Below are 8,579 nucleotides of genomic sequence, written 5' to 3'. Positions count from 1 at the left end.
TGATTACTATGATCTAACCCCACACATCAGCTTCACAAAAGGCCCAATCATTATTCGAAGACCGAAGTCACCGAATAATAACCATATCCAGTCATAAACCTATAATTTCTTCCTAAGTCAAGATTATATTAACCCAGTCATACTACTAAGACTGCACAATCAAGTATAATATGCACATGAGTGACTTCCGTAAATAAAATAGTATATATAATAATCAACCGGCTTACCCCGACCTACTATGTAATATTCGACCGGCTTACCCCGACCTACTATAGATATAAAAAACTAAAGTGCGTAATATTTAATCGGCTTTCCCCGGTCTACTAGGATATAAAAGTAAAGTGTGTAATATTCAACCGGCTTTCCCCGGCCTACATAGAACATAGCAAGAAGCCGTGGGAAAACACTGTCACTCCTTGCGGGGGATTCACACAATACATATTACACACATATTTATATTCATTGCAAACATTGTACATACTGATATTAAAAACACATCATACTCGCAGATAGAAAGAAAGCTCAATGATTACAAGAAGGTTACAGAGTTCCCACCTGGTTTGATGACATGCCATGTCTACCTCAAGATCCGAAGTACACTAGATCATCCTTTTTCTTTCCATTTCCCAGCAGAACTGCTTCATCTCATCAATTCATCAACAACCCTCTTAATATTCAGTTGTTACAACCGGATATCATCCTCGTTCTACACAAACTCAGAAACAAACCAAAACCCTAACTCACTGGCTTCTCGATTCAACCTCCTCCTAAACTCAAACAGCAACAAAACTTCCACCAACACCTGATTCATGATCATACTCTTCTTATCTCGATCTCAGAACTATATTTCATCTCCCAAAAACAACCAGTGCAGAACAGAGAGGAGGAGCAGAAGAAAAAACGAGGAAAGAAGAAGAAATAAGAAGGAAAGAGAAAAGAAAAGAGAAAATGATTTCTCTTTGACACGTTTAGGTGATGATAAGACCAAAGAAAAATATTAAGGCACCCATTAAATTGATAAGGGCAGACATGCGGTTTAGGTGTAAAATGATTATTTTCCCTTCATACAAATCAAGTGATATCTTTTTCATCCGGTGTCTGAATGACACGTTCGAGTAGTCTATTCCGCATAACTTTTCTAAATCTATTTAGTGATACTAGTTCCGTATCTAGATCGTTGTTAGTTTAATCCCTAATAATTGACGTCTGTCTCTAATTAATCGAGTCAGAAGCGGTTTAGTCGTCTCATGACTGGTCTAATCGCGTTGACGAGATTGAGGGTCCCTACATTCTCCCCACCCTATTCATTTTCGTCCTCGAAAATCAATTCACCTTTCTGGTCCTCAAAAACTCCCCACCTTGTAGATAAATACTATCTCTCGACCGCGCGAGAGCTAACTCATTTTAAATGAGTTCGAAGCTATAAGAAATAAATCACAAACCCATACGGTTTTCTACAAATAGAATCTATAATTTGTAGTTCTAAGTTCAAAAGACTAATTTTCTATTTCACTAATATGGTTGTCTCTAAGCTCAGTATGGTGAATTTGATTCTAACCGATAAGTATGTCTAAGTACTCTGTGCTAAATTATAGTCTAGTATTTAATAATTTCTTAATTTGATGTAGTGTATCCATATAACTAATCCAAATTTGATTTCACGTAAATCTATCTGATATTTTAACTTTACTTTTATACAATATATAAATTATCCGAATATTATCTACTTTAAAATATGATATTAACATAATTATTAGAATATTACTATCATCAATGTTTCAATTCTCCATATCTTTATAGGTTTGTTTATAGTCCCGTTGGTACACTAAGTCTTAATTTTCTAAGTACGACTATAATTGATTTTACCTAATCACATCGAGTATGTATACTGTATATATCATATTAAATATTAGCATTGGTAACTTAATATTACTACAATTTAAGTCTACATATTATAATATGTTTTAATAGTCCCTACATTTTTCTATTAATGTAAGGTATCTTATTCATATACAAATTCATTCTACTTTAAGTCTGGTATTGTACTAATCATTCAGATACTTTATTTACTATTCCATGTGCATTTGTTTTATTGTAGTGATTTATTGAATCATTTGTTAGACTAAAGATATTTTAAGTATATGATTACTAAGAAATTTTAGCCCTTTTGTTTTATGCAAAATGTTCACACGCTCTTAAGCCTAATCTAAGAAGTCTTATATTATATATGTTAATAATTGAGACTATCTAATCTCTAATTCTCTATCGAAATTTCTAAACTATAACGTAACTGGTTTCAACCTACAACTTTTACTATATAATTCTCTACACACACAAAACAAGGAGCAAGCAAACAACATGTTATACAAATCAATACATAAATATTTTAGTTATTGATTGTTTTTAGTGAATTAAGATTTATCTCACAATCCTAACCCCGTTCTAAACGAATCTAATAATCTATCGGGCACTGGCTATTATCTATTGTTTCGCATGTAAGATCTAATAGTGAGCTCTGATACCAACTTGTCACGCCCCAAAAGCTAAACCTGCTTAGCTAATAATAATATAGCCTAAACCTGAAGTAACAGAATCTAGATCTTCGAACTTAAGGAACATAATTGTATAAAGTAAAACAAAACTAATTCCTAGACACTCAAATACTTAATAGATGAAAACTCCCAAATGATATGAATATATTAATGTGTTGTTTTACAGATAAACAAAGGATACATATATATAAAAGATCCATATACGTTCTTAATCGGCTAAAGTTTCAAACTACGAAACGAATATCTTCATGCGCGCCACCTCTTCTGAATACTGAAACTGAAGTGGGAACAAGTAAGCACATCATTCCAAAAAGGGGGATCAGTGGTTATCATTACAACATTCTAGTAATCACTAACATGCATCACAGTTCTACTAATGAATAGCGATAAACATCTTATACACGCAACATAGAGCAGAAGATTGCTTCAATTCATATCCCCAGATATTACGTCCATAGTGGTAATATCCGTGAAAGATCCACCTCCGGATGGATCTACGAGAAGAGAATTAAACAACCTAAACATATGTTATCCCAACCTCGTCTCACTCAATGGAGGAGAAGATGCTAGGAATAACTCCAGTCTCAAATGATAGCATGAATCCAGGTATCGTAAGATATTATCGTGGAATGCGTACACCTCATAAAACCCAATGCCACCATCTAAGTCTAGAATATAATAAGATTTTGAAAACTATGATCTGACCCCGCACATCAGGTTCACAAAAGGCCCATCATTATTCGAAGACCGAAGTCACCGAATAATAACCATATCCAGTCATAAACCTAGAATTTCTTCCTAAGTCAAGATCATTGTAACCAAGACATATTACTAAGACTGCACAATCAAGTATAATATGCACATGAGTGACTTCCCCAAATAAAATAGTATATATAATAATCAACCGGCTTACCTCGACCTACTATGTAATATTCGACCGGCTTACCCCGACCTACTATAGATATTAAAAAGTAAAGTGCGTAATATTTAACCGGCTTTCCCCGGCCTACGTAGAACATAGCAAGAATCCATGGGGAAACACGGTCACTCCTTGCGGGGGATTCACACAACACATATTACACACATATTTACATTCATTGCAAACATTGTACATACTGATATTAAAAACACATCATACTCGCAGATAGAAAGAAAGCTCAATGATTACAAGAAGGTTACAGAGTTCCCACCTGGTTTGATGACATGCCATGTCTACCTCAAGATCCGCAGTCCACTAGATCATCCCTTTTCTTTCGATTTCCCAGCAGAACTGCTTCATCTCATCAATTCATCAACAACCCTCTTAATCTTCAGTTATTACAACCGGATATCATCCTCGTTCTACACAAACTCAGAAACAAACCAAAACCCTAACTCACTGGCTTCTCGATTCAACCTCCTCCTAAACTCAAACAGCAACAAAACTTCCACCAACACCTGATTCATGATCAGACTCTTCTTATCTCGATCTCAGAACTATATTTCATCTCCCAAAAACAACCAGTGCAGAACAGAGAGGAGGAGCAGAAGAAAAAACGAGGAAAGAAGAAGAATTAAGAAGGAAAGAGAAAAGAAAAGAGAAAATTATTTCTCTTTGACACGTTTAGGTGATGATAAGACCAAAGAAAAATATTAAGGCACCCATTAAATTGATAAGGGAAGCTAGGCGGTTTAGGTGTAAAATGATTAATTTCCCTTCATACAAATCCAGTGATATCTTCTTCATCCGGTGTCTGAATGACACGTTCGAGTAGTCTATTCCGCATAACTTTTCTAGATCTATTTAGTGATACTAGTTCCGTATCTAGATCGTTATTAGTTTAATTCCTAATAATTAATGTCTGTCTCTAATTAATCGAGTCAGAAGCGGTTTAATCGTCTCATGACTGGTCTAATCGCGTTGACGAGCTTGAGGGTCCCTACATTCTCCCTACCTTATTCATTTTCGTCCTCGAAAATCGATTCACCTTTCTGGTCCTCAAAAACTCCCCACCTTGTAGAGAAATACTATCTCTCGACCGCGCGAGAGCTAACTCATTTTAAATGAATTCGAAGCTATAAGAAATAAATCACAAACCCATATGGTTTTCTACAACTAGAATCTATAATTTGTAGTTCTAAGTTCAAAAGACTAATTTTCTATTTCACTAATATGGTTGTCTCTAAGCTCAGTATGGTGAATTTGATTCTAACCGATAAGTATGTCTAAGTACTATGTGCTAAATTATAGTCTAGTATTTAATAATTTCTTAATTTGATGTACTGTATCCATATAACTAATCCAAATTTGATTTCACGTAAATCTATCTGATATTTTAACTTTACTGTTATACAATATATAAATTATCCGAATATTATCTAATTTAAAATATGATATTAACATAATTATTAGAATATTACTATCATCAATGTTTCTATTCTCCATATCTTTATCATTATCTTTATAGGTTTGTTTATAGTCCCGTTGGTACACGAAGTCTTAATTTTCTAAGTACGACTATAATTGATTTTACCTAATCACATCCAGTATGTATACTGTATATATATCATAATAAATATTAGCATTGGTAACTTAATATTATTTCAATTTAAGTCTACATAGAATTATAATGTGTTTTAATAGTCCCTACATTTTTCTATTAATGTAAAGTATCTTATTCATATATAAATTTATTCTACTTTAAGTCTGGTATTGTACTAATCATTCAGATACTTTTTTTACTATTCCATGTGCATTTGTTTTATTGTAGTGATTTATTGAATCATTTGTTAGACTAAAGATATTTTAAGTATATGATTACCAAGAAATTTTTTCCCTTTTGTTTTATGCAAAATGTTCGCACGCTCTTAAGCCTAATCTAAGAAGTCTTATATTATCTATGTTAAATAATTGAGACTATCTAATCTCTAATTCTCTGTTGAAATTTCTAAACTATAACGTAACTGGTTTCAACCTACAACTTTTACTATATAATTATCTATACACACAAAACAAGGAGCAAGCAAACAACATGTTATACAAATCAATCAAATCAATACATAATTCTTTTAGTTATTGATTGTTTTTAGTGAATTAAGATTTATCTCACAATCCTAACCCCGTTCTAAACGAATCTAATAATCTATCGGGCACTGGCTATTATCTATTGTTTCGCATGTAAGATCTAATAGTGAGCTATGATACCAACTTGTCACGCCCCAAAAGCTAAACCTTCTTAGCTAATAATAAAATAGCCTAAACCTGAAGTAACAGAATCTAGATCTTCGAACTTAAGGAACATAATTGCATAAAGTAAAACAAAACTAATTCCTAAAAACTCAGATACTTAATAGATGAAAACTCCCAAATAATATGAATATATTAATGTGTTGTTTTACAGATAAACAAAGGATACATATATGTAAAAGATCCATAAACGTTCTTAATCGGCTAAAGTTTCAAACTACGAAACGAATATATCTTCATGCGCGCCACCTCTTCTGAATACTGAAACTGAAGTGGGAACAAGTGAGCACATCATTCCAAAAAGGGGGATCAGTGGTTATCATTACAACATTCTAGTAATCACTAACATGCATCACAGTTCTACTAATGAATAGCGATAAACATCTTATACACGCAACATAGAGCAGAAGATTTCTTCAATTCATATCCCCAGATATTACGTCCATAGTGGTAATATCCGTGAAAGGTCCACCTCCGGATGGATCTACGAGAAGAGAATTAAACAACCTAAACATATGTTATCCCAACCTCGTCTCACTCAATGGAGGAGAAGATGCTAGGAATAACTCCAGTCTCAAATGATAGCATGAATCCAGGTACCGTAAGATATTATCGTGGAATGCGTACACCTCATAAAACCCAATGCCACCATCTAAGTCTAGAATATAATAAGATTTTGATTACTATGATCTGACCCCGCACATCAGGTTCACAAAAGGCCCAATCATTATTCGAAGACCGAAGTCACCGAATAATAACCATATCCAGTCATAAACCTAGAATTTCTTCCTAAGTCAAGATCATAGTAACCCAGTCATACTACTAAGACTGCACAATCAAGTATAATATGCACATGAGTGACTTCCCCAAATAAAATAGTATATATAATAATCAACCGGCTTACCCCGACCTACTATGTAATATTCAACCGGCTTACCCCGACCTACTATAGATATTAAAAAGTAAAGTGCGTAATATTTAACCGGCTTTCCCCGGTCTACTAGGATATAAAAGTAAAGTGCGTAATATTTAACCGGCTTTCCCCGGTCTACTAAAAATGTAAAGTGCGTAATATTCAACCGGCTTTCCCCGACCTACATAGAACATAGCAAGAATCCATGGGGAAACACGGTCACTCCTTGCGGGGGATTCACACAACACATATTACACACATATTTACATTCATTGCAAACATTGTACATACTGATATTAAAAACACATCATACTCGCAGATAGAAAGAAAGCTCAATGATTACAAGAAGGTTACAGAGTTCCCACCTGGTTTGATGACATGCCATGTCTACCTCAAGATCCGCAGTCCACTAGATCATCCCTTTTCTTTCGATTTCCCAGCAGGACTGCTTCATCTCATCAATTCATCAACAACCCTCTTAATCTTCAGTTATTACAACCGGATATCATCCTCGTTCTACACAAACTCAGAAACAAACCAAAACCCTAACTCACTGGCTTCTCGATTCAACCTCCTCCTAAACTCAAACAACCACAAAACTTCCACCAGCACCTGATTCATGATCAGACTCTTCTTATCTCGATCTCATAACTATATTTCATCTCCCAAAAACAACCAGAGCAGAACCGAGAGGAGGAGCAGAAGAAAAAACGAGGAAACAAGAAGAAATAAGAAGGAAAGAGAAAAGAAAAGAGAAAATGATTTCTCTTTGACACGTTTAAGGTATGATAAGACCAAAGAAAAATATTAATGCACCCATTAAATTGATAAGGGAAGCCATGCGGTTTAGGTGTAAAATGATTATTTTCCCTTCATACAAATCAAGTGATATCTTCTTCATCCGGTGTCTGAATGACACGTTCGAGTAGTCTATTCCGCATAACTTTTCTAGATCCATTTAGTGATACTAGTTCCGTATCTAGATCGTTGTTAGTTTAATTCCTAATAATTAACGTCCGTCTCTAATTAATCGAGTCAGAAGCGGTTTAGTCGTCTCATGACTGGTCTAATCGCGTTGACGAGCGTGAGGGTCCCTACAATCTCATCGATAGATTTATTTCTAATTTCAAAAATAGGTCCTAATTTCTCAGATCCAAAGTTTTTTTCTATCGAACCTTGGATTGAAGACTCCATTTTCCCAGATTCAGATAGATTAAAAGAAGAAAAAAGAGTAAAACCTATGAAAAATTAACGCCAATCACTAAGAATAATACCTAAATCACCTGAAAAAATCTTGGAATCAGCTGAAGTAAATGAAGCAGAAGATAAAAAAAAATTGACTGAGTTGATCGACCAATCCTCAGACGCTCTCTTTCCTCAAAACCTAATCAGGATAATACAATATAACAACCAAGTTGCATGCGAAATCTTTATATATATATCAACGATTATGGATCACATAACAATAAAATTAAAATTAGAGAAAATAGGAAGCAGATGCAAACCCCTTTTGTTCCACTCATTTTTCTCCGGCTAGAAACTCTCTATTTTTTGATTCAAACCTCCAAGCTTCCTAATCACATCAATAATCTAATTAACCGCCAGCAGTTTCTCACTTTCCTCTCTAACCCTATCTTGATTCAAAACTCACCACAAATTTCATTCCTCCAATATGTATATATGATGGGTCATGGGTTAAATCTCTAATTTCAAATACAGCAAACTCTCAAAGAACTAACATGAAACTTAATTTCTTAGTACTAAAATTTCACCAAAGAGAAAAATGGAAAAGGGAAGAAAAAAAAGAGGAAAAGGTGCCGAGTCTCTCTTGGCTTTTTTGTTCCCTTTTAATTTGAGTCATGCAAATTACTCAAATGTCCCTAGCTAC

General features: G+C 34.3%; 1 long non-coding RNA gene across 1 annotated transcript; it reads right to left on the bottom strand.

Annotated features, from left to right (window-relative positions):
- Positions 1-5,878: 5,878 nt before the first annotated feature.
- LOC113334333 lies at positions 5,879-7,992 on the bottom strand. Its single transcript, XR_003352710.1, has 2 exons — positions 7,057-7,992; positions 5,879-6,045 (listed from the first exon to the last, which is right to left on the bottom strand). It is a non-coding gene; the product is annotated as an uncharacterized LOC113334333 (long non-coding RNA).
- Positions 7,993-8,579: the final 587 nt, after the last annotated feature.

Source organism: Papaver somniferum, chromosome 1 (assembly GCF_003573695.1).
Source record: "Papaver somniferum cultivar HN1 chromosome 1, ASM357369v1, whole genome shotgun sequence".
NCBI classification, from domain to species: domain Eukaryota; kingdom Viridiplantae; phylum Streptophyta; class Magnoliopsida; order Ranunculales; family Papaveraceae; genus Papaver; species Papaver somniferum.
This window is presented reverse-complemented; position numbering and strand designations above follow the sequence as displayed.